The following is a 26,340-nucleotide window of genomic DNA, read 5'->3' on the forward strand; positions in this document are numbered from 1 at the left end:
TAATTCCCTTTCATATGCTATGGATTCTTTATTTACAATGCGTGAGTAGTTTCCTTACTTGATGGGGAGTTGATTAAAAGGAACTCTTCAGTTGGAAGGATTAAATAGAAATTTGTAATTGGGTTAAATGTTGGATTTCTATCCTGTCACCAACGCCAATCCCTTTGAACTAAGTGGGTTGCAACTTGTGAACAGATCTGGCATTCCAGCTTGTTTGACTTTCCCTTACTTAGTAAAGGATAACCAAACAGAACAACCATTAATTATAAATTAATCTTACAATCACTCCACCAATAATAGAAATTCCAACTAATCAACTCCCAGTCAAGGCTTTTATTCATATTATTTAACTTTCCTCAATTTACATTCCAATTTACTTAGCTCAACTTCTTGGAACATCTGATTAATAAGATAGCACACTTTTCTGTAACTCGTTGGGAGACGACCTGGGACTTAAAACTCCCACAGTAATTTTTAATTTAATTCTCTGTGACATATTTCTAAATTGATAGGCAGATTTTCGGTGAGTTAAGAACTATACTTGCAACGTAACCATTTTAATAATTTTTAATTCACCAGCTTCTGCGTCTCATCAATTTTTGGCGCCGTTGCCGAGGAGTTGCAATAGAGTGCTAATTTTATTAATTAGAATTTATTTATCTGCATTTTATTTTATTTTGCTACTATGAGCTGCATGTTTCTTCCGTCAAATGACGCATTCACTTCCTGATCCGCGCTTGCTAATATTCGATCCTGAAATTGAAAGGACAATTTCATGAATAAGGCGAGAACAGCGTCGGTTAGCCCGCTCTGAGGGCGGATCTGAAAGTGAATCTGAGGAAGAAACCAGCCCCCATTCTACTGCTTCGGTTGTTTTACGTGCAGAAAACATGGTAGCTAGGAGAGTTACCATCCAGGAGGAAGGAGCCCCTAATTTTACAATGCAACCGTTTCAAGAGCATCATCCGGCGGTAGCTACAGATTTTGAAATAAAGCCCGCACTGCTAAATTTGATGCCCAGGTTTCATGGCCTACCTGATCAAGAGCCTATCAAGCACTTGAGAGATTTTCAGGCAGCCTGTTCTACTATCAGGCGTGATGGCACTGATGAAACTTCAATACTGCTGAAAGCTTTTCCGTTTTCTCTTGAGGGAAAAGCAAGAGAGTGGTACTACACTCAACCTCTAGCAAATGTATCCAACTGGGATACACTCAGAAAGGAGTTTCTGGAGAAATTCTTCCCATCTGAAGTCACTGATAAGCTAAGGAAGGATATCTCCACAATTGTTCGGGATGATAATGAGACTCTCTTTGAATACTGGGAGCGCTTCAATAATCTTCTGGAAGTATGCCCCCACCACATGATTGACAAGATCGTGCTACTCAGCTATATCACACAGGGTATGAGGCCCCAAGATAAGACCATACTGGAAAGTGCCAGCAATGGGTCTATGAAGAAGTACAAGACCACTGATGAAGCTTGGCAATTGATCAGTGATTTAGCTGAATCCACTAGGAACCACAGACAGAAGCAAGGCCGTTCAAAAGCTGTTGCAGAAGTATCTTCTAGCAGCGAGACTGCTGCTCTACGTGAAGGCATCTGTGAAATGACCAACTTGCTGAAGCAAATACAGTTGAATCAACAAGCTCAGCAAGCTCAACCTCCTCCACCACAGCAAAACCAACAACTAGTCCCACAAAGAATTTATGGAATCTGTGCTGATTACAGCCATTACACTGATGAATGCCCACAGCTCCAACAAGAAGACAACATGGTGGCATCCACTCACAACTTCTATGACCGCCCCAACCAAGGGTACAATCAAAGTGGAAATAATAACCATGGATGGCAGGACAATTCAAACCAGAATTGGAGGGACAACAATAACAGAGGAGGCAGAGATAATCAGGGAAATCAGAGGTGGAACAATAACAACAACAGGCAGCAAAATCAACCTTACAGAGCACCTCACCTGAGGCAGAACCAAGGACCACAGAACAATCAGCAGCAGACCTCTCAATTTATCCATTCTTCTTCACCTTCTACTGAAGACCTACTGCAATCTTTTGAGAAAAGACAACATGCCATGGAAAGTAACATCATGAATAGTATTAATGCCAGTCTGAATGGTTGATGAGCGGATATTTTATACGCTTTTTGGGGTTAATTTCATATAGTTTTGAGTATGTTCTAGTTAGTTTTTAGTCTATTTTCATTAGTTTTTAGGAAAAATTTATATTTCTGGACTTTACTATGAGTTGTGTGTTTTTCTGGCTGAAATTGAAGGAGCTGAGCAAAAATCTGATTCAGGCTGAAAAAGGACTGCTGATGCTGTTGGATTCTGACCTCCCTGCACTCAAAGTGGATTTTCTGGAGCTACAGAACTCGAAATGGCATGCTTCCAATTGCGTTGGAAAGTAGACATCCAGGGCTTTCCAGCAATATATAATAGTCCATACTTTGCACAATAATAGACGACGTAAACTGGCGTTCAACGCCAGTTCTCTGCCCAATTCTGGCGTCTAGCGCCAGAAAAGGATCAAAAGCTGGAGTTGAACGCCCAAACTGGCACAAAAACTGGCGTTCAACTCCACAAATGGCCTCTGCACGTGACTTGCTTAAATCTCAGACCCAGCACACACCAAGTGGGCCCCAGAAGTGGATCTCTGCATCATCCATCATAGTCTACTCACTTTTTGTAACCCTAGGCTACTAGTTTAGTATTTAAACAACTTTTAGAGACTTATTTTGTACCTCATGACATTTTAGATCAAAACTTTATATTCTCTGACGGCATGAGTCTCTAAACCCCATTGTTGGGGGTGAGGAGCTCTGCTGTGTCTCGATGAATTAATGCAAGTATTTCTGTTTTCCATTCAAACACGCTTGTTCCTATCTAAGATGTTCATTCGCGCTTAACTGTGATGGAGGTGATGATCTGTGACACTCATCACCTTCCTCAAATCATGAACGTGTGCCTGACAACCACCTCCGTTCTATGCACGATTGCATGAGTATCTCTTAGATTCCTTAATCAGAATCTCCGTGGTATAAGCTAGAATTGATGGCGGCATTCATGAGAATCCAGAAAGTCTAAACCTTGTCTGTGGTATTCCGAGTAGGATTTAAAGATTGAATGACTGTGACGAGCTTCAAACTCCTGAAGGCTGGGCGTTAGTGACAAACGCAAAAGGATAATAAATCCTATTCCAACCGGATCGAGAACCAACCGGTGATTAGCCGTGCTGTGACAGAGCGTGTGAGCATAGTTTTCACTGGAAGGATGGAAGGTAGCCATTGACAACGGTGATCCACCAACACACAGCTTGCCATAGGAGGACGTGCGTGCGTGAACAAGAAGACAGAGGAAAGCAGAGATTCAGAAGACAAAGCATCTCCAAAACTCCAACATATTCTCCATTACTGCATAACAAGTAACCTTTAATCCATGCTCTATTGTTTATTTGCAATTCAACTGATAAACATAATTGACTTCCTGACTAAGATTTACAAGATAACCATAGATTGCTTCAAACCAACAATCTCCGTGGGATTCGACCCTTACTCACGTGAGGTATTACTTGGACGACCCAGTGCACTTGCTGGTCAGTGGTACGAGTTGTGAAAAGTGTGATTCATAATTTGTGCACCAATGGTCTCACCTCTACTATGCAAGCTTTTATGACACAGTTTGTACCAGCACAAAATTCCAATAACCAACCTTCAAGCACCACTGTAATCCCCTCTCAACCATTACCCAACCCAAAGGGAGGCATTGATGAGCGGATAATTTATACGCTTTTTGGCATTGTTTTTAGTATGTTTTTAGTAGAATCTAGTTACTTTTAGGGATGTTTTCATTAGTTTTTATGATAAATTCACATTTCTGGACTTTACTATGAGTTTGTGTGTTTTTCTGTGATTTCAGGTATTTTCTGGCTGAAATTGAGGGACATGAGCAAAAATCAGATTCAGAGGTTGAAGAAGGACTGCTGATGCTGTTGGATTCTGACCTCCCTGCACTCAAAGTGGATTTTCTGGAGCTACAATACTCAAAATGGCGTGCTTCTAATTGCGTTGGAAAGTAGACATCTAGGGCTTTCCAGCAATATATAGTATTCCATACTTTGGCCTTTGGCCGAGTTTAGACGACGTAAAAGGGCGTTGAACGCCAGTTCTACGCTGTTGTCTGGAGTTAAACGCCAGAAACACGTCACAAACCAGAGTTGAACGCCAGAAATACGTTACAACCTGGCGTTCAACTCCAGAAAGAGCCTCTACACGTGTAACATTCAAGCTCAGCCCAAGCACACACCAAGTGGGCCCCGGAAGTGGATTTATGCATCAATTACTTACTTCTGTAAACCCTAGTAACTAGTTTAGTATAAATAGGACTTTTTACTATTGTATTTGATATCTTGGAACTTATCTTTGATCAGTTTTATGCTATCTTAGACTTTCATGGGGCTGGTCATTCGGCCATGCCTGAACCATTATCACTTATGTATTTTCATCCGGTAGAGTTTCTGCACTCCATAGATTAAGGTGTGGAGCTCTGCTGTTTCTCAAAGATTAATGCAAAGTACTACTATTTTTCTATTCAATTCAACTTATTCTGCTTCTAAGATATTCATTCGCACTTCAACCTGAATGTGATGAACGTGACAATCATCATCATTCCCCCACGAACGCGTGCCTGACAACCACTTCCGTTCCACCTTAGATTGAATGAGTATCTCTTGGATCTCTTAATCAGAATCTTCGTGGTATAAGCTAGATTGATGGCGGCATTCATGAGAGTCCGGAAAGTCTAAACCTTGTCTGTGGTATTCCGAGTAGGACTCTGGGATTGAATGACTGTGACGAACTTCAAACTCGCGAGTGCTGGGCGTAGTGACAGACGCAAAAGGAGGGTGAATCCTATTCCAGTATGATCGAGAACCTCAGATGATTAGCCGTGCTGTGACAGAGCATTTGGACCATTTTTACAAGAGGATGGGATGCAGCCATTGACAAGGGTGATGCCTCCAGACGATTAGCCATGCAGTGACAGCGCATCAGACCATTTTCCAGAGAGGATAAAAAGTAGCCATTGACAACGGTGATGTCCTTACATAAAGCCAGCCATGGAAAGGAGTAAGACTGATTGGATGAAGACAGCAGGAAAGCAGAGGTTCAGAGGAACGAAAGCATCTCTATACACTTATCTGAAATTCTCACCAATGATATACATAAGTGTTTCTATCCTTATTTTCTATCTATTTATTATTTATGTTTGAAAACTCCATAACTATTTTATATCCGCCTGACTGAGATTTACAAGGTGACCATAGCTTGCTTCATACCAACAATCTCCGTGGGATCGACCCTTACTCACGTAAGGTTTATTACTTGGACGACCCAGTGCACTTTCTGGTTAGTTGTATCGAAGTTGTGAATGAAAAACGATTTATTAAGACGTGCGTACAGAGTTTCTGGCGCCGTTGCCTGAGATCACAATTTCGTGCACCAAGTTTTTGGCGCCGTTGCCGGGGATTGTTCGAGTTTGAACAACTGATGGTTCATCTTGTTGCTCAGATTAGGTAATTTTCTTTTTGTTTTATTTTCAAAAATTTTTCAAAAACCTTTCAAAAATTTCTCATCTGTTTTCGAAAAAAAAAATAAATCTTTTCAAAAATATATTTTTCTTCAGAATTTTTAAGAATGAATCCTAGAGTTTCATGAAGCATGTTGAAGCCTGGCTGGCTGTAAAGCCATGTCTAATTCTTTTGGATAGGGGCTTCCAACCATCAGCATAGAGGCAAGTTAATTGGAATGTCAGCTGTGGCATGTTTGAGTTACATACTAAAGCTTGGCTGGCTATTAAGCCATGCCTAACCCTCGGATTGGAGCTTTAGACTAAGAATACAAGATTCCTGGAATTCATATTAAAAAATTTTTGAAATCCTTATTTTCTTTTTCCTATATGTTTTTTTGAAAAAAATATACAAAAATCCAAAAAAATAAAAAAAATCATAAAAATAAAAAATATTTCATGTTTCTTGTTTGAGTCTTGAGTCAAGTTGAAAGTTTGGTGTCAATTGCATATTCATCTTGCATTTTTCGAAAAATTCTTGCATTCATAGTGTCTATACATGAAAAATTTTTAAGTTTGGTGTCTTGCATATTTTCTTTGCATTAAAAATTTTTCAAAAATAAGTTCTTGATGTTCATCTTGACATTCAAAGTGTTCTTGGTGTTCATCTTGACATTCATAGCATTCTTGCATGCATTCATTGTTTTGATCCAAAATTTTCATGCATTGAGTCTTTTTCATGTTTTTCCCTCTCATCATTAAAAATTCAAAAATAAAAAAAATATATTTCCCTTTTTCACTCATAAATTTCGAAAATTTGAGTTGACTTTTTCAAAACTTTTTAAAATCTAGTTGTTTTTATGAGTCAAATCAAATTTTCAATTTAAAAATCTTATCTTTTTCAAAATCTTTTTCAAAAATCAAATCTTTTTCATTTTTCTTATTTATTTTCGAAAATTATAAAAATATTTTTCAAAAATCTTTTTCTTATCTTTATCACATAATTTTCGAAAATAACATCATCAATTAATGTTTTGATTAAAAAATTTCAAGTTTGTTACTTACTTGTTAAGAAAGATTCAAACTTTAAGTTCTAGAATCATATTTTGTGATTTCTTGTGAATCAAGTCATTAATTGTGATTTTAAAAAAAAATCAAATCTTTCTCAAAATTAATTTCAATCATATCTTTTCAAAAATATCTTCTTATCTTATCTTTTTCAAAATTTGATTTTAAAATATCTTTTCTAACTTCTTATCTTCTTATCTTTTCAAAAATTGATTTTCAAAATTTGTTTCAACTAACTAACTAAATTTTTGTTTGTTTCTTATCTTTTTCAAAACTACCTAACTAACTCTCTCTCTCTCTCTCTCTAATTTTCGAAAATATCTTCCCTCTTTTTCAAAATTTCTTTTTAATTAACTAATTAATTTAATTGTTGATTTTAATTTTCGAAAATTACTAACCTTTTTCAAAAACTATTTTCGAAAATCACTAACTCTTTTTCAAAAATTATTTTCGAAAATTCTCTCTCTCTCTTATCTCCTTCTATTTATTTATTCATCTACTAACACTTCATCTCACCCAAATTAGAACCCCCTCTTCCATCTGTGTTCGAATTTTTTCTTCTTCTTTTCTTCTACTCACACAGGGACCTCTATATTGTGGTAAAAAGGACCCCTATTATTATTATTTTTCTGTCCCTCTTTTTCATATGAGCAGGAGCAAGGACAAGAATATTTTTGTTGAAGCAGATCCAAAACCTGAAAAGACTCTGAAAAGGAAACTAAGAGAGGCTAAATTACAACAATCCAGCAAGCACCTTTCAGAAATTTTCGAACAAGAAGAGGAGATGGCAGCCGAAAATAATAATAATGCAAGGAGGATGCTTGGTGACTTTACTGCACCTAATTCCAATTTACATGGAAGAAGCATCTCCATTCCTACCATTGGAGCAAACAATTTTGAGCTTAAACCTCAATTAGTTTCTCTAATGCAACAAAATTGCAAGTTCCATGGACTTCCATCTGAAGATCCTTTTCAGTTCTTAACTGAATTCTTGCAGATCTGTGATACTGTTAAGACTAATGGAGTAGATCCTGAAGTCTACAGGCTCATGCTTTTCCCTTTTGCTGTGAGAGACAGAGCTAGAATATGGTTGGACTCTCAACCTAAGGATAGCCTGAACTCTTGGGATAAGCTGGTCAAGGCTTTCTTAGCCAAGTTCTTTCCTCCTCAAAAGCTGAGTAATCTTAGAGTGGATGTTCAGACCTTCAGACAGAAAGAAGGTGAATCCCTCTATGAAGCTTGGGAGAGATACAAAGGGCTGACCAAAAAGTGTCCTTCTGACATGCTTTCAGAATGGACCATCCTGGATATATTCTATGATGGTCTATCTGAATTGGCTAAAATGTCATTGGATACTTCTGCAGGTGGATCCATTCACCTAAAGAAAACACCTGCAGAAGCTCAAGAACTCATTGACATGGTTGCTAATAACCAGTTCATGTACACTTCTGAGAGGAATCCTGTGAGTAATGGGACGCCTATGAAGAAGGGAATTCTTGAAATTGATACTCTGAATGCCATATTGGCTCAGAATAAAATATTGACTCAGCAAGTCAATATGATTGCTCAGAGTCTGAATGGAATGCAAGCTGCATCCAACAGTACCCAAGAGGCATCTTTTGAAGAAGAAGCTTATGATCCTGAAAAGCCTGCAATAGCAGAGGTGAATTACATGGGTGAACCTTATGGAAACACCTATAACCCCTCATGGAGAAATCACCCAAATCTCTCATGGAAGGATCAACAAAAGCCTCAACAAGGCTTTAATAATGGTGGAAGAAATAGGTTTAACAATAGTAAACCTTTTCCATCATCCACTCAGCAACAGACAGAGAACTCTGAACAAAATACCTCTAATTTAGCAAACTTAGTCTCTGATCTATCTAAGGCCACTGTAAGTTTCATGAATGAAATAAGGTCCTCCATTAGAAATTTGGAGGCACAAGTGGGCCAGCTGAGTAAAAGGATCACTGAAATCCCTCCTAGTACTCTCCCAAGCAATACAGAAGAAAATCCAAAAGGAATGTGCAAGGCCATTGACATAGTCAACATGGTCGAACCTGGAGAGGAAGGGAAGGACGTAAATCCCAGTGAGGAAGACCTCCTGGGACATCTAGTGATCAATAAGGAGTTTCCCTTTGAGGAACCAAAGGAATCTGAGACTCATCTAGAGACCATAGAGATTCCATTGAACCTCCTTATGCTCTTCATGAGCTCTGACGAGTATTCATCTTCTGAAGAGAATGAGGATGTTACTGAAGAGCAAGTTACCAAGTACCTTAGTGCAATCATGAAGCTGAATGCCAAATTATTTGGTATTGAGACTTGGGAAGATGAACCTCCCTTGTTCACCAATGAACTAAGTGATCTGGATCAACTGACATTGCCTCAGAAGAAACAGGATCCTGGAAAGTTCGTAATACCTTGTACCATAGGCAACATGATCTTTGAAAAGGCTCTGTGTGACCTTGGTTTAGGGATAAACCTCATGCCCCTCTCTGTAATAGAGAAACTGGAAATCTATGGGGTGCAAGCTGCTAAAATCTCATTAGAGATGACAGACAATTCAAGAAAACAGGCTTATGGACAAGTAGAGGACGTGTTAGTAAAGGTTGAAGGCCTTTACATCCCTGCTGATTTCATAATCCTTGATACTGGGAAGGATGAGGATGAATCCATCATCCTTGGAAGACCTTTCCTAGCCATAGCAAGAGCTGTGATTGATGTTGACAGAGGTGAATTAGTCCTTCAATTGAATGGGGACTCCCTTGTGTTTACAACTCAAGGTTACCCTTCTGTAAACATGGAAAAGAGGCACAGTAAGCTTCTCTCAAAACAGAGTCAACCAGAGCCCCCACAGTCAAACTCTAAGTTTGGTGTTGGGAAGCCACAACCAAACTCTAAGTTTGGTGTTGAACTCCCATATCCAAACTCTAAGTTTGGTGTTGGGAAGTCTCAACAATGCTCTGAACATCTGTGAGGCTCCATGAGAGCCCACTGTCAAGCTATTGACATTAAAGAAGCGCTTGTTGGGAGGCAACCCAATTTTTATTCATCTAATTTTATTTTTCTTGTTCTTTCATGTTTTATTAGGTTCATGATCATGTGGAGTCACAAAATAAATATAAAAATTGAAAACGGAATCAAAAACAGCAGAAGAAAAATCACACCCTGGAGGAAGACCTTACTGGCGTTTAAACGCCAGTAAGAAGCATTTGGCTGGCGTTCAACGCCAGAACAGAGCATGGTTCTGGCGCTGAACGCCCAAATTGGGCAGCATCTGGGCGTTTGAACGCCAGAATTGCACCCTGGAGAAGAGCTGGCACTGAATGCCCAGAACAAGCATGGTTCTGGCGTTCAACGCCAGAAATGGGCAACAAATGGGCGTTCAACGCCCAGAACAAGCACCAATCTGGCGCTGAACGCCCAGAGTTGTGTGCAAGGGCATTTTGCATGCCTAATTTGGTGCAAGGTTGTAAATCCTTGAACACCTCAGGATCTGTGGATCCCACAGGATCACCTCAGGATCTGTGGACCCCACAGGATCCCCACCTACCTCCACTCACTTCTTCTCACCCCTCTTTCACAAAATCCCATAAACACTCTTCCCCAAAACTCTTCACCACTCACATCCATCCACTCTTCCCCATAAACCTACCTCATAAACCCCACTTACCTTCAAAATTCAAAATCAATTTCCCACCCAAAACCCACCCTTATGGCCGAACCTTACCCCCTCCCTTCCCTATATAAAGCCCTCCATTCTTCTTCATTTTCACACAACACAACCCTCTCTTCCCCTTCTTGGGCCAACAGAGCATCTACATTGTTTAGCTCCATCACTCCTCTTGTGTTCCCTCTTTCGGAAGCATAGAAGTAGTCGTTTTCTGCTACTGTTTCAATAACATCTATGGCTTCCTCAATGGTCTTCTTCTTGTTCAAGGATCCTCCATATGAATGGTCTACTGCCTTCTTTGACTCATAAGAGAGCCCTTCATAGAAAATTTGCAGCTGGACCCATTCGTTGAACATGTCAGGTAGACACCTCCTTGTTAAGTCCTTGAACCTCTCCCATGCTTCATACAGAGTCTCACCATCTTGTTGCCTGAAAGTTTGAACCTCAGATCTCAGCCTATTGATTCATTTAGGAGGGTAGAATCTTGCTAAGAATTTGTTCACCACATCCTCCCAAGTTGTCAAGCTCTCCCTTGGGAAGGATTCCAGCCACTTGGCTGCCTTGTCTCTGAGTGAGAAGGGAAATAAGAGCAGTCTATAGGCGTCAGGATGAACACCATTAGATTTCATTGTGTCACATATTCTCAGGAAGGTGGTCAAATGTTGATTAGGGTCTTCTTGAACACCTCCTCCAAACGAACAGTTGTTCTGAACAAGGGTGATGAGCTGTGGTTTAAGTTCAAAGTTGTTGGCATGAATTGTTGGCTTTTGGATGCTACTTCCACAATTGCCTGGGTTTGGATTGATGTAAGAGCCCAAAACTCTTCTATCCTCCCCAGCATGATTTGCTCCACCTCCTCTGCCATGGTTGTGAGCCTCTTCTTCATGATGATTTTCCATGTTTTCTTCCATGTTAGGTTCAAAGTATTCCTCAAAGTGTTCCTCCTCTTCTTCAGCACCAACTACACATTTTTCTTTTGCCTCCCTCCTTAGTCTAAGGAAGGTTCTCTCAGGTTCAGAATCAAAGGAAGTTGAAGCCCCGCTTCTTCTCCCTGTCATACAACCAACAAGTACAAGCAAAGAAAATAGGTGCAGACAGTATTTGTGTCAGAATTGCTGTTAGTTGTGGGTGATGCAATATATCAAACAGTTAGTGGGTTAGCAAACAGAATTGAAAATAACAAAGAAAAACAAAAGAGTAGAGGGGGAAGGGAAGAAGTTTAACTAAAACAAAAATTAAATCACTCAAACAGAAAAATGAAATTCACAAAATAAAAATGCTCAATCTAGTGATCTTCCAATTTAATCATTGTTGATGCACAATCAATCCCCGGCAACGGCGCCATAAACTTGATGCGGGAAGAACTTGTCTCTCAACAAATCTCCCTTCGGCAAGTGTACCGAAGTTGTCGTCAAGTAAAAACTCACAATAGAGTGAGGTCGAATCCCACAGGGATTGATTGATCAAGCAACTTTAATTAGAAGAATGTTCTAGTTGAGCGAATCCAGAATTTGGGTTGAGAGTTGCAGAGAATAAAATGGCGGGAATGTAAATAACAGAAAAGTAAATGCTAGAATTAAAGGACTGGAAGTAAATGACTGAAAATAAATTGCAGAATTGTAAATAGGAATGGGGGATTTGCTCATAAAAGTAAATGGCAGAAATTAAAGAGAATGGGTAAGATCAGAGATGGGGAGTTCATTGGGCTTAGGAGATGTTGCAATTCTCCGGATCAAGTTCATTTTCATCTCTTCCTCAATCAATGCACTCATTGATCTCCTTGGCAATCTTAAGTGATTGAATTACAATTTCTTGCAATTCAATCTCTCAAATCTTGATCAATAGCCAATTCCTTGGTCAATTTCTCATGAGAAGAGATGAAGTATGGTCAATGATTATACCACATGCATTTCCCAAACCAAGTATTGAGAGGGTTATAGTCACATACCCATCCAAACCCAATTTGGTCCAGCATGAGAAAGCATTTCTAGCTTGATCTCTTCATTCCTCTTTCAAGGTTCAAAAGAGATCCAAGTTTGAATAGCTTCTCTTCCAAGATAACTACTCAATTGGATGAAGATCGAAAGCTTTCAAGTAAAATCAAGAGGAAAGATAGAAGAAGAATAATGAAAATTAGTATTGATCCATCAAATTACAACAGAGCTCCCTAACCCAATGAAAGGGGTTTAGTTGTTCATAGCTCTTGAAAATGAAAACAAAGATGGAGAATACATCATAAAACTAGAAATTGCAAAGAAAGTAAAATACAGAGAGTAGTTCTCCTTCTTCCAGCCTCCAGAACTTCTTTTACAATTCAAAGCTACTCCTATATATACTACTCTTCTCAGCTTCTAGTTTACTCTTCAAGTCTTGGGCCCTTAGATCTTGAGTTTGAAGCAGTTCTTTTCTTCATTTGGGCTTGGCTTTACTTGCAGAGAGAAAGTGCTAAGTGGGCAGAGACTTCAGCTCAGGACGTTAGGGATTGTTAATATTTAGTGAGAGTATAAGTTCGAGAATGTTAGTGACACTTAACATTGTCACTAACATTCCAATGCACCCCTTTGCCTCACGTTAAAACCCACGTTAACTAGGTTAACGTGGCTTTTAACGTTGCCTTGTTAACCTTCGAGAACGTTAGTGACACTCAACATTGTCACTAACGTTCCAGTGTGCCCCTTCTTGCTTCACGTTAAAGCCCACGTTAACTAGGTTAACGTGGCTTCTAACGTGGCCCTTGCCATCCTTCGAGAACGTTAGTGACATTCAACATTGTCACTAACGTTCCAATGTGCCCCTAGGTCTCACATTAGAGTCCACGTTAACTAGGTTAACGTGGCTTCTAACGTGGCCATCTTTTAGCCATCCCAACGTTAGTGACAATGTTGAGTGTCACTAACGTTGGCTCATCCTTCATTCCTCATCGTTAGCTTCCACGTTAACCAAGTTAACGTGGAAGTTAACGTGACTCTTGGGGGTTGCGTGGTTGCTTCAACGTTAGTGACAATGTTGAGTGTCACTAACGTTGTCGACAACTCTTCATCCCTTACGTTAGTTCCCACGTTAACCAAGTTAACGTGGGAGTTAACGTAGTACTTTGCACCATAGGCCAACGTTAGTGACAATGTTGAGTGTCACTAACGTTGGCTTCTCTTCCCCCTTTAACGTTAGAGGCCACGTTAACTAGGTTAACGTGGCTTCTAACGTGGCCACTTATGAGTAATTGCCAACGTTAGTGACAATGTTAAGTGTCACTAACGTTGGCTCAACTTCTCTTCTCCACGTTAGAGTTCACGTTAACTTAGTTAACGTGACTCTCTAACGTGGGCATTGATGGTTTTTTTTTGAGAGTGTTATTGGCAATCACTTTTCTCATTCACCTTGCAAGTTACCTCCCCTTTTCTTGCTTCCTTTTGGTCCTGAAATCAAGCAATAAAGTGCATCAAAGCTCTAGTCCAAGTCATGAGTAATGCAACATAATATTTGTCACTAAACTTATGCAAAATCCTCATGAAATTATGTAAAATGCACAATGTATGCTTGAGTCAAGGCATAAGTGAATATCTACCCAAAACTAGCTTATTTCCTAAAGAAATGCATGAAACTAACCTAAAAACAGTAAAGAAAAGGTCAGTGAAACTGGCCAAGATGCCCTGGCATCACAACACCAAACTTAAAGCTTGCTTGTCCCTAAGCAAGTACTGGAACAAGAGAATGATGAATGGAATATCTAGAGGAATGAGTCATTCTTGTGGAAGTCATGTTACTGATTTTATGGTGGTTTCATGCATAGCAACTTAGGTTCATTCCATTACTGGCTTTCAGACTTTTATCATGTCCCTAAACACTTACTTTGTTTATATCCCATGAGACTTTTATTCTTTGATCATTTTATTGTTATTTTAAGGGTTATTTGTGTTATTTAGGCTAAGTGCTCTGTAAGGGGGCAACTCTTTAAGATAAGCTTTCAGCCAACACTCCCGAACCAGTTAGTTCAAGGTGCTAGGTGTTGAGACACCCCTAAGGACTTACTCCCTCAAGCCTATCCCCCATACATACACACTACAGGCATTTAGTTTATTTATTTTTTCTTCTTGAGACTTTGGTGTCCAGCACCTCTTTGGGTTACTAAATGTTCTGTAGTGAAGGTTACTCTTGATAGTGGACTTTCAGCTGATAATCCCGAGTTAGTTAACCCAAGTTATCAAGTTAACCCATCTTAGATCCCTCACACAGGAGCACCACAGACACTTGCCTCAAGATTAAAACCATTGATGCCTAGCCTTATTGCTTACTCTTTTTCTTTTGTTTTTCACTTCCATTGTTCTTTCCCTTTTCTCTTCTTAGGATCTTGTTATTAACTTAGTCTCATGAGTGTATCCAAAGTCAAGTATTCAGGATAGATAGTTGTCCTCCTAGCCTTGTGGTTGAACCAACTTAGCTAACTTATGACTACCCAAAGATTCATGAATGCACTTCCACAATATGAACTCTACTCTGGTCTTTTAAAAACATAAACATTCTCTTCTTCATTTGATTTAGAGGGACAAGCTTACAAGAAAGGGAAGTAAGGATACAGTGACATAAAGACCAGTGCACATAGACTCTCTTCAATACCAAAAACTTAAAAGACATGATTGAAAAAGGTTTAAACATAACATGGAAGCAAGTTCTATTTCATACAAGATCTTCCTTATTTAAAACATAGAGAAAGATGGAACAAAGAAGGAACTCCACCACCTTTTACTATTGTGGATGTCCACGCTCTTTTCCTTGCTTGTCCTCCTTGTTTCCTCTTGCATTTCCTCGCATCCGTGCCAATCTTGCTTGCTTTCAATCCTCAAGTGCCTTCCTCACTGACTCATGACTCTCTTCCACCCTTTGTCTTTCCTTTCGTGCTAATTCATCCTTCATTTCGTCATACTTGGCTATTCCTGGATGCAATACTGGCAGCTGTCCCACTAAGTAGCCGAGCCTGACTTGAGTGTTTATATGATGTCCTGTTTGGCTCATGTAAACTCCTTCTGCGAATGCTCTTTGCTTGTCCAATAGTTCTGCCTGTTCTATTTGTCTTCGATGCATCTCATGTATGTGTGCCCCTTGATGTGCTTGGATGTTGATTAGCCTCTGGGTGGATTCTTGTTGCTCGTTTTGCCTTTGTTCCATCCTGTTGAATGCTTCTCCCATTGTTGTCCTTGGCTTAGTTGCTGTTCCATCATTTGCCTTTGCCACTCACCTTGCTGAGTCATCCATCTTGAAAGTGTTTCCTCTTGCCGCCCCATCATCTGTAGTTGAAGCTCTTTCTGTGCTCCTTGGCTTTCCAAATATTGTCTAGATAAGCCATCAATGGCCTCCTGCAATTGGTGCATGTCCAAGGTCTGTTGTGCTAATCCCTCTGAGACTTGGCCTTCCACTACTTGAGGGGTTGTCCTCTTTCTTTGCTTCCTTTGAGGTAGGGGGGATGCTGCAGCATTCATCCTTCAAACCGTTATTGGAATGCCTTCCTTTATCCAAACGGGGTCCTCATCTTCAAAAACCACCCTAGCTTTCTTGCATATTCGGTAAATAGTGCTGGGATAATCTAATGTTCCTCTTGAGTTACTTTTCTCTGCCATCTTTCTAATTCCTTGAGCTATGATCTCATGAATCTTGATTTCTCCTCCCTTGAGTATACAATGCACCATTGTTGCTCTCTCGAGATTCACCTCCGAGTTGTTTGCAGCTGGGAGGATAGACCTCCTTACTAGCTCAAACCACCCCTTGGCTTCAGGAGTGAGGTCTGTTCTCTTAATGAACTTTGGTTTATTTCCAGCACCCCTTTCCCAGTCAGCCCCTGGTACACAAAGGTCTCGTAAAAGCTGGTCATAATTGGGGTTGTTGTCCAATCTTGAGTGATAACTTTCTTCTTCAAATGGTATAGACCGTAGCTTTAATGCCCTCATTACACTCATGGGACCAAAATCCACCATTGTTCCTCTCACAAAGCTTGTATATGACTCATCTTTCTTATCATATCTGACTGCATTTGCATAAAATTCTCTTATGAGATTTGCATTCACCTTAGTGACCGGGTCAGTGAGGAGCTCCCATCTTCTCCTTTCTACCTTCTCTGTGATTTCGGGGCATTCAGTCTTCTTAACTTGAAATCCCAGCTCATAAATAATTTCCTTATCAACCATCTACCCGTATTGCAATGCATGATGCAAGCTTCTAAATCTCTTCTCATCATATGGGTGTTCTTCCATGGGTTCCTTCCCCTCCCTTCTCTTAGAACTTGAATATGCCATGAATGATGATTAATATGTGAAGGTGGTAAGGTTGTGGAGACTTTTGGTTGTTTAGGTTTTATGGCAATGAGGAGAGTGAGGGGAGGAATGTTTATAATTGGATAGGGGGTGTATTGTACCGAAATGAAGAGTGGTGAAGGGTGTGTGATGACAATGAAGGGTGGTACGGACAAGGGTCGTTTATATAGAGAAGTTGTGAGAGAATGGATGGTGTAGATTGATGAAGTGTTCACTTGATGGACGGTTGGGGTTATTGATGAGCGGATAATTTATACGCTTTTTGGCATTGTTTTTAGTATGTTTTTAGTAGGATATAGTTACTTTTAGGGATGTTTTCATTAGTTTTTATGTTAAATTCACATTTCTGGACTTTACTATGAGTTTGTGTATTTTTCTGTGATTTCAGGTATTTTCTGGCTGAAATTGAGGGACTTGAGCAGAAATCAGATTCAGAAGTTGAAAAAGGACTGCTGATGCTGTTGGATTCTGACCTCCCTGCACTCAAAGTGGATTTTCTGGAGCTACAGAACTCGAAATGGCGCGCTTCCAATTGCGTTGGAAAGTAGACATCCAGCGCTTTCCAGCAATATATAATAGTGCATACTTTGGCCAAGAATTGATGACGTAAACTGGCGTTCAACGCCAGCCTTCTGCCCAAATCTGGCGTCCAGCGCCAGAAATGGATCCAAAACCAGAGTTGAACGCCCAAACTGGCACAGAAACTGGCGTTCAACTCCACAAATGGCCTCTGCACGTGCTACACTTAAGCTCAGCCCAAACACACACCAAGTGGGCCCCGGAAGTGGATTTATACATCAAATACTTACTCATGTAAACCCTAGTAGCTAGTTTATTATAAATAGGACCTCTTACTATTGTATTAGGAATCTTTGATCAGTTGTATGCTATCTTAGATCATAATAGGGGGCTGGCCATCTCGGCCATGCCTGGACCTTCACTTATGTATTTTCATACGGTAGAGTTTCTACACTCCATAGATTAAGGTGTGGAGCTCTGCTGTTCCTCAAAGATTAATGCAAAGTACTACTGTTTTCTATTCAATTCTTCTTATTTCTCTTCTAAGATATCCATTCGCACCCAAGAACGTGATGAAGGTGATGATTATGTGTGACGCTCATCATCCTTCTCCCTTATGAACGCGTGCCTGACAAACACTTCTGTTCTACATGAATTAAGCTAGAATGAGTAACTCTTAGATCTCCTAACCAGAATCTTTGTGGCGTAAGCTAGAATGATGGCGGCATTCAAGAGAATCCGGAAGGTCTAAACCTTGTCTGTGGTATTCTGAGTAGGATTCAATGATTGAATGACTGTGACGAGCTTCAAACTCGCGAGTGCTGGGCGTTAGTGACAGACGCAAAAGGAGGGTGAATCCTATTCCAGCATGATCGGGAACCGACAGATGAATAGCCGTGCCGTGACAGGGTGCGTGAGCATATTATTCACTGAGAGGAGGGGATGTAGCCACTGACAATGGTGATGCCCTTGCATAAAGCCAGCCATGGAAAGGAGTAAGATTGATTGGATGAAGATAGCAGGAAAGCAGAGGTTCAGAGGAACGAAAAGTATCTCCATTCGCTTATCTGAAATTCCTACCAATGATTTACATAAGTACCTCTATCCCTATCTTATTATATAATATTCGAAAACACCATTATCACTTTATATCTGCCTGACTGAGATTTACAAGGTGACCATAGCTTGCTTCATACCAACAATCTCCGTGGGATTCGACCCTTACTTACGTAAGGTATTACTTGGACGACCCAGTGCACTTGCTGGTTAGTTGTATCAAAGTTGTGACAATTATGTATTGAGATCAGAGCACCAAGTTGCTCACGTTGCCGGGGATTGTTTGAGCCTGGACATCACAATTTTGTGCACCAAGTTTTTGGCGCCGTTGCCGGGGATTGTTTGAGTTTGGACAACTGACGGTTCATCCTGTTGCTCAGATTAGGTAATTTTCTTTTTGTTTTCTTTTCAAAAATATTTTCAAAAATCTCTCATCTGTTTTCGAAAAAAATAAAAATGTTTTCAAAAAAATTCTATTCAAAATTTTTAAGAATGAATTCTAGTGTTTCATGATGATTTGTTGAATCCTGGCTGGCTGTAAGCCATGTCTAATTTTTGGACTGGGGTTTCAACTTACCATCACAAATGAAGAGATTCTCACACACTTAGTTGTTCTATACATGAAAAGTATCCATATCTGCTGAAGCTTGGCTAGCCATTGGCCATGTCTAGTGTTTTGGACTGGAGCTTTCATTGAAAGCTTGGCTGGCTAGTGAGCCATGTCTAATTCCTAGACTGAAGCTTTAGACTAACATGGCAAGATTCCTGGAATTCATATTAAAGATTTTGGAATCCTTATTTTTTCTTTTTCATATTATTTTCGAAAAAATCCAAAAAATTTAGAAAATCATAAAAATCAAAAATATTTTTGTGTTCTTGTTTGAGTCTTGAGTCATGTTATAAGTTTGGTGTCAATTGCATATGCATCTTGTATTTTTTCGAAAATTCATGCATTCATAGTGTTCTTCATGATCTTCAAGTTGTTCTTGGTAAGTCTTCTTGTTTGATCTTGATGATTTTTTGTTTTGTGTCTTTTATTGTTTTTCATATGCATTTTTCGTTTCTTAGAATCTAAACATGAAAGATTTCTAAGTTTGGTGTCTTGCATGTTTTCTTTGCATTAAAAATTTTTCAAAAATATGTTCTTGATGTTCATCATGACATTCATAGTGTTCTTGGTGTTCATCTTGACATTCATAGCATCCTTGCATGCATTCATTGTTTTGATCTAAAAATTTCATGCATTGCATAATTTTAATGTTTTTCATAAAAATTTCAAAAATAAAAAAAATATCTTTCCCTTTTTCTCCCCTCAAATTCGAAAATTTGGATTGACTTTTTCAAAAAAATTTTAAAATCAAGTTGTTTCTCATGAGTCAAATCAAATTTTCAATTTGAAAATCTTATCTTTTTCAAAATCTTTTTCAAAAATCAAATCTTTTTCAAAATTCTTAGTTATTTTCGAAAATTCCAAAAATATTTTTCAAAAATCTTTTTCTTATTTTTATATCAAATTTTCAAAAATAACATAAACAATTAATGTTTTGATTCAAAAATTTGAAGTTTGTTACTTGCTTGTTAAGAAAGATTCAAACTTTAAGTTCTAGAATCATATCTTGTGATTTCTTATGAATCAAGTCATTAATTGAGATTTTAAAAATCAAATCTTTTTCAAAACTAATTTCTATCATATCTTTTCAAAAATATCTTCTTATCTTATCTTTTTCAAAAAAATATCTTTTCAAAAATATCTTTTCTAACTTCCTAACTTCTTATCTTTTCAAAAATTTGTTTCAACTAACTAACTAACTTTTTGTTTGTTTCTTAACTTTTTCAAAACCACCTAACTAACTCTCTCTCTCTCATTTTTCGAAAATATCTTCCCCCTTTTTCAAAATTTCTTTTTAATTTATTAATTATTTTAATTTTTAAATCTTAATTTTCGAAAATTACTAACACATTTTCAAAAACCAATTTTCAAAAATTACTAACTCCTTTTCAAAAATAATTTTCGAAAATTCCCTCTCTCTCTCTCATCCTATTCTATTTATTCATTCATTAACTAACATCTCTTCCTCACATCATCACCAAATTCGAACCCCCTCTTCTATCTGTGTTCGAATTTCTTCTTCTTTTCTTCTACTAACAATAAGGATCCTCTTTACTGTGACATAGAGGATTCCTCTTCTTTTCTTTTTCTCTTCTCTTTCTTATGAGCAGGGACAGAGAAAAAGGCATTCTTGTTGAAGCTGATCCAGAACCTGAAAGGACTCTGAAGAGAAAATTAAGAGAAGCTAAATTACAACAATCTAGAGACAACTTGATTGAAAATTTCGAACAAGTAAAGGAAATGGCAGCCGAACCCAACAACAATGCAAGGAGAATGCTTGGTGACTTTACTGCACCTAATTCCAATTTACATGGAAGAAGCATCTCCATTCCTGCCATTGGAGCAAACAACTTTGAGCTGAAACCTCAATTAGTTTCTCTGATGCAGCAGAACTGCAAGTTTCATGGACTTCCATCTGAAGATCCTTTTCAGTTCTTAACTGAATTCTTGCAGATATGTGATACTGTTAAGACTAATGGAGTAGATCCTGAAGTCTACAAGCTCATGCTTTTCCCTTTTGCTGTAAGAGACAGAGCTAGATTATGGTTGGATTCTCAACCCAAAGACAGCCTGAACTCTTGGGATAAGCTGGTCACGGCTTTCTTAGCCAAGTACTTTCCTCCTCAAAAGCTGAGCAAGCTTAGAGCTGATGTTCAAACCTTCAGACAGAAAGAAGGTGAATCCCTCTATGAAGCTTGGGAAAGATATAAACAGTTGACCAAAAAGTGTCCTTCTGACATGCTCTCAGAATGGACCATCCTGGATATATTCTATGATGGTTTATCTGAGCTATCAAAGATGTCACTGGACACTTCTGCAGGTGGATCCATTCACCTAAAGAAAACGCCTGCAGAAGCTCAAGAACTCATTGACATGGTTGCTAATAACCAGTTCATGTACACTTCTGAGAGGAATCCTGTGAGTAATGGGACGCCTATGAAGAAGGGAGTTCTTGAAGTTGATACTCTGAATGCCATATTGGCTCAGAATAAAATATTGACTCAGCAAGTCAATATGATCTCTCAGAGTCTTCATGGAATACAAGCTGCATCCAACAGTACTCAAGAGGCATCTTCTGAAGAAGAAGCCTATGATCCTGAGAACCCTGCAATAGCAGAGGTAAATTACTTAGGTGAACCTTATGGAAACACCTATAACTCAACATGGAGAAATCATCCAAATTTCTCATGGAAGGATCAGAAGCCTCAACAAGGCTTTAACAATGGTGGAAGAAACAGGTTTAGCAATAGCAAACCTTTTCCATCATCAACTCAGCAATAGACAGAGAACTCTGGACAAAACGCTTCTAATTTAGCAAATCTAGTCTCTGATCTATCTAAGGCCACTGTAAGTTTCATGAATGAAACAAGGTCTTCCATTAGAAATTTAGAAGCACAAGTGGGCCAGCTGAGTAAAAAGATCACTGAAATCCCTCCTAGTACTCTCCCAAGCAATACAGAAGAGAACCCAAAAGGAGAGTGCAAGGCCATTGACATAAGTGCCATGGCCGAACCTGTGAGGAAAGGAGAGGACGTGAATCCCAAAGAGGAAGACCTCCTGGGACGTCCAGTGATCAATAAGGAGCTTCCCTCTGGGGAATCAAAGGACTCTGAGGCTCATCTAGAGACTATAGAGATCCCATTGAACCTCCTTATGCCCTTCATGAGCTCTGATGAGTATTCCTCTTCTGAAGAGAATGAGGATGTCACTGAAGAGCAAACTGCCAAGTTTCTTGGTGCAATCATGAAGCTGAATGCCAAATTGTTTGGCATTGATGCTTGGGAAGTTGAACCTCCCTTGTTCATCAATGAACTAAGTGATCTGGATCAACTGACATTGCCTCAGAAGAGACAGGATCCTGGAAAGTTCATAATACCCTGTACCATAGGCACCATGATCTTTAAGGCTCTGTGTGACCTTGGTTCAGGAATAAACCTCATGCCCCTCTCTGTAATAGAGAAACTGGGAATCTATGGGGTGCAAGCTGCTAAAATCTCACTAGAGATGGCAGACAGCTCAAGAAAACAGGCTTATGGACAAGTAGAAGATGTATTAGTAAAGGTTGAGGGCCTTTACATACCTACTGATTTCATAGTCCTGGATACTGGTAAGGAAGAGGATGAATCCATCATCCTAGGAAGACCTTTCCTGGCCACAGCAAGAGCTGTGATTGATGTTGACAGAGGTGAAATAGTCCTTCAATGGAATGAGAACTCCCTTGTATTCAAAACTCAAGGATCTCCCTCTACAACCATGGAGAGGAAGCAGCAAAAGCTTCTCTCCAAGCAGAGTCAACCAGAGCCCCCACAGTCAAACTCTAAGTTTGGTGTTGGGAGGCCACAACCAAACTCTAAGTTTGGTGTTGAACTCCCATATCCAAACTCTAAGTTTGGTGTTGGAGAGTCTCAACAAAGCTCTGCACATCTGTGAGGCTCCATGAGAGCTCACTGTCAAGCTATTGACATTAAAGAAGCGCTTGTTAGGAGGCAACCCAATGTTTATCTAATTCTTATTTTTATTGTTTTTCATGTTTTCTTAGGTTCATGATCATGTGGAGTCACAAAATAAATATAAAAATTGAAAACAGAATCAAAAACAGCAGAAGAAAAATCACACCCTGGAGGAGCATCTGTCTGGCGTTCAAACGCCAGAACAGAGCATGGTTCTGGTGCTGAACGCCCAGAATGGGCAGCATCCTGGCGCTGAACGCCCAGAACAAGCATGGTTCTGGCGTTCAACGCCAGAAATGGCAGCAAAGGGGCGTTGAACGCCCAAAATGGGCACCAACCTGGCGCTGAACGCCCAGAGTTGTGTGCAAGGGCATTTTACATGCCTAAATTGGTGCAGGGATGTAAATGCCTTGACACCTCAGGATCTGTGGACCCCACAGGATCCCCACCTACCTCATCATCTCTCTTTCCATTCATGATCATCCCTTCTACTTTCCATTTACCACTCACATCCATACACCCACCACCTTCAAAATTCAACATCTCTCTCCCACCCAATCCCACCCATATGGCCGAATACACACTTCCATCCATCTCCTTCATATCTTCTTCTTATTCTTCTATTCTTTCTTCTTTTGCTCGAGGGCGAGCAACATTCTAAGTTTGGTGTGGTAAAAGCATAGCTTTTTTGTTTTTTTTCCATAACCATTGATGGCATCTAAGGCCAGAGAAACCTCTAGAAAGAGGAAAGGGAAGACAAAAAGCTTCCATCAAGGGTCTATAGCTCAGTGGCAGAACATTTGACTGCAAATCAAGAGATCCCTGAGATACCTCAGGGGATACATTTTCTTTCACACAATTATTGGAAGCAACTAAGGGTGGAACATCAAGAGCACTCCATCATCCTTCATGAAATCAGAGAAGATCTAAAAGCAATGAAGGAGGAGCAACAAAGACAAGGAAGAGACATAGAAGAGCTTAAGGACATCATTGGTTCCTCAAGAAGGAAACGCCACCATCACTAAGGTGGATTCATTCCTTGTTCTTATTTCTTCTGTTTTTGTTTTCTATGTTATGTGCTTATCTATGTTTGTGTCTTCATTACATGATCATTAGTAGTAATAACTATGTCTTAAAGCTATGAATGTCCTATGAATCCATCACCTCTCTTAAATGAAAAATATTTTAATTCAAAAGAACAAGAAGTACATGAGTTTCGAATTTATCCTTGAACTTAGCTTAATTATATTGATGTGGTGACAATGCTTCTTGTTTTCTGAATGTATGCTTGAACAGTGCATATGTCTTTTGAAGTTGTTGTTTAAGAATGTTAAATATGTTGGCTCTTGAAAGAATGATGACTAGGAGACATGTTATTTGATAATCTGAAAAATCATAAAAATGATTCTTGAAGCAAGAAAAAGCAGCAAAGAACAAAGCTTGCAGAAAAAAAAAATAAAAAATAAAAATAAGGGGCGAAAAAAAATAATAGAAAAAAAATAGAAAGAAAAAGAAAAAGCAAGCAGAAAAAGCCAATAACCCTTAAAACCAAAAGGCAAGGGCAAATAAAAAGGATCCCAAGGCTTTGAGCATCAGTGGATAGGAGGGCCTAAAGGAATAAAATCCTGGTCTAAGCGGCTAAACCAAGCTGTCCCTAACCATGTGCTTGTGGCGTGTAGGTGTCAAGTGAAAACTTGAGACTGAGCGGTTAAAGTCAAGGTCCAAAGCAAAAGAAGAGTGTGCTTAAGAACCCTGGACACCTCTAATTGGGGACTTTAGCAAAGCTGAGTCACAATCTAAAAAGGTTCACCCAATTATGTGTCTGTGGCATTTATGTATCCGGTAGTAATACTGGAAAACAAAGTGCTTAGGGCCACGGCCAAGACTCATAAAATAGTTGTGTTCAAGAATCATCATACTGAACTAGGAGAATCAATAACACTATCTGAACTCTGAGTTCCTATAGATGCCAATCATTCTAAACTTCAATGGATAAAGTGAGATGCCAAAACTATTCAAGAGGCAAAAAGCTATAAGTCCCGCTCATATGATTGAAACTATGTTTCATTGATAGTTTGGAATTTATAGTATATTCTCTTCTTTTTATCCTATTTGATTTTCAGTTGCTTGGGGACAAGCAACAATTTAAGTTTGGTGTTGTGATGAGCGGATAATTTATACGCTTTTTGGCATTGTTTTTAGTATGTTTTTAGTAGGATCTTGTTACTTTTAGGGATGTTTTCATTAGTTTTTATGTTAAATTCACATTTCTGGACTTTACTATGAGTTTGTGTGTTTTTCTATGATTTCAGGTATTTTCTGGCTGAAATTGAGGGACTTGAGCAGAAATCAGATTCAGAAGTTGAAAAAGGACTGCTGATGCTGTTGGATTCTGACCTCCCTGCACTCAAAGTGGATTTTCTGGAGCTACAGAACTCGAAATGGCGCGCTTCCAATTGCGTTGGAAAGTAGACATCCAGGGCTTTCCAGAAATATATAATAGTCCATACTTTGGCCAAGAATTGACGACGTAAACTGGCGTTCAACGCCAGCCTTCTGCCCAAATCTGGCGTCCAACGCCAGAAAAGGATCCAAAACCAGAGTTGAACGCCCAAACTGGCACAGAAACTGGCGTTCAACTCCACAAATGGCCTCTGCACGTGCTACACTTAAGCTCAGCCCAAACACACACCAAGTGGGCTCCGGAAGTGGATTTATACATCAAATACTTACTCATGTAAACCCTAGTAGCTAGTTTATTATAAATAGGACCTCTTACTATTGTATTAGGCATCTTTGATCAGTTGTATGCTATCTTAGATCATAATAGGGGGCTGGCCATCTTGGCCATGCCTGGACCTTCACTTATGTATTTTCATACGGTAGAGTTTCTACACTCCATAGATTAAGGTGTGGAGCTCTGCTGTTCCTCAAAGATTAATGCAAAGTACTACTGTTTTCTATTCAATTCTTCTTATTTCTCTTCTAAGATATCCATTCGCACCCAAGAACGTGATGAAGGTGATGATTATGTGTGACACTCATCATCCTTCTCCCTTATGAACGCGTGCCTGACAAACACTTCTGTTCTACATGAATTAATCTAGAATGAGTATCTCTTAGATCTCCTAACCAGAATCTTCGTGGCGTAAGCTAGAATGATGGCGGCATTCAAGAGAATCCGGAAGGTCTAAACCTTGTCTGTGGTATTCTGAGTAGGATTCAATGATTGAATGACTGTGACGAGCTTCAAACTCGCGAGTGCTGGGCGTTAGTGACAGACGCAAAAGGAGGGTGAATCCTATTCCAGCATGATCGGGAACCGACAGATGAATAGCCGTGCCGTGACAGGGTGCGTGAGCATATTATTCACTGAGAGGAGGGGATGTAGCCACTGACAACGGTGATGCCCTTGCATAAAGCCAGCCATGGAAAGGAGTAAGACTGATTGGATGAAGATAGCAGGAAAGCAGAGGTTCAGAGGAACGAAAAGTATCTCCATTCGCTTATCTGAAATTCCTACCAATGATTTACATAAGTACCTCTATCCTATCTTATTATATAATATTCGAAAATACCATTA

The 26,340-nt window shown here is 39.4% G+C and overlaps 4 non-coding genes across 4 annotated transcripts; 1 reads left to right on the forward strand and 3 right to left on the reverse strand.

The window, feature by feature from the left end:
* Nucleotides 1-1,259: 1,259 nt before the first annotated feature.
* Nucleotides 1,260-1,367, reverse strand: LOC112725606 (small nucleolar RNA R71). Its single transcript, XR_003164703.1, has one exon. It is a non-coding gene; the product is annotated as a small nucleolar RNA R71 (small nucleolar RNA).
* A 6,457-nt stretch (nucleotides 1,368-7,824) lies between these two features.
* On the reverse strand, nucleotides 7,825-7,932 carry LOC112724929 (small nucleolar RNA R71). The gene has a single exon (XR_003164068.1). It is a non-coding gene; the product is annotated as a small nucleolar RNA R71 (small nucleolar RNA).
* Nucleotides 7,933-10,674: 2,742 nt separating this feature from the next.
* On the forward strand, nucleotides 10,675-10,778 carry LOC112725852 (small nucleolar RNA R71). Its single transcript, XR_003164933.1, has one exon. It is a non-coding gene; the product is annotated as a small nucleolar RNA R71 (small nucleolar RNA).
* Nucleotides 10,779-20,943: 10,165 nt separating this feature from the next.
* Nucleotides 20,944-21,047, reverse strand: LOC112725331 (small nucleolar RNA R71). The gene has a single exon (XR_003164446.1). It is a non-coding gene; the product is annotated as a small nucleolar RNA R71 (small nucleolar RNA).
* Nucleotides 21,048-26,340: the final 5,293 nt, after the last annotated feature.

The sequence above is a fragment of the Arachis hypogaea genome, chromosome 11, assembly GCF_003086295.3.
Source record: "Arachis hypogaea cultivar Tifrunner chromosome 11, arahy.Tifrunner.gnm2.J5K5, whole genome shotgun sequence".
Taxonomy (NCBI): Eukaryota; Viridiplantae; Streptophyta; class Magnoliopsida; order Fabales; family Fabaceae; genus Arachis; species Arachis hypogaea.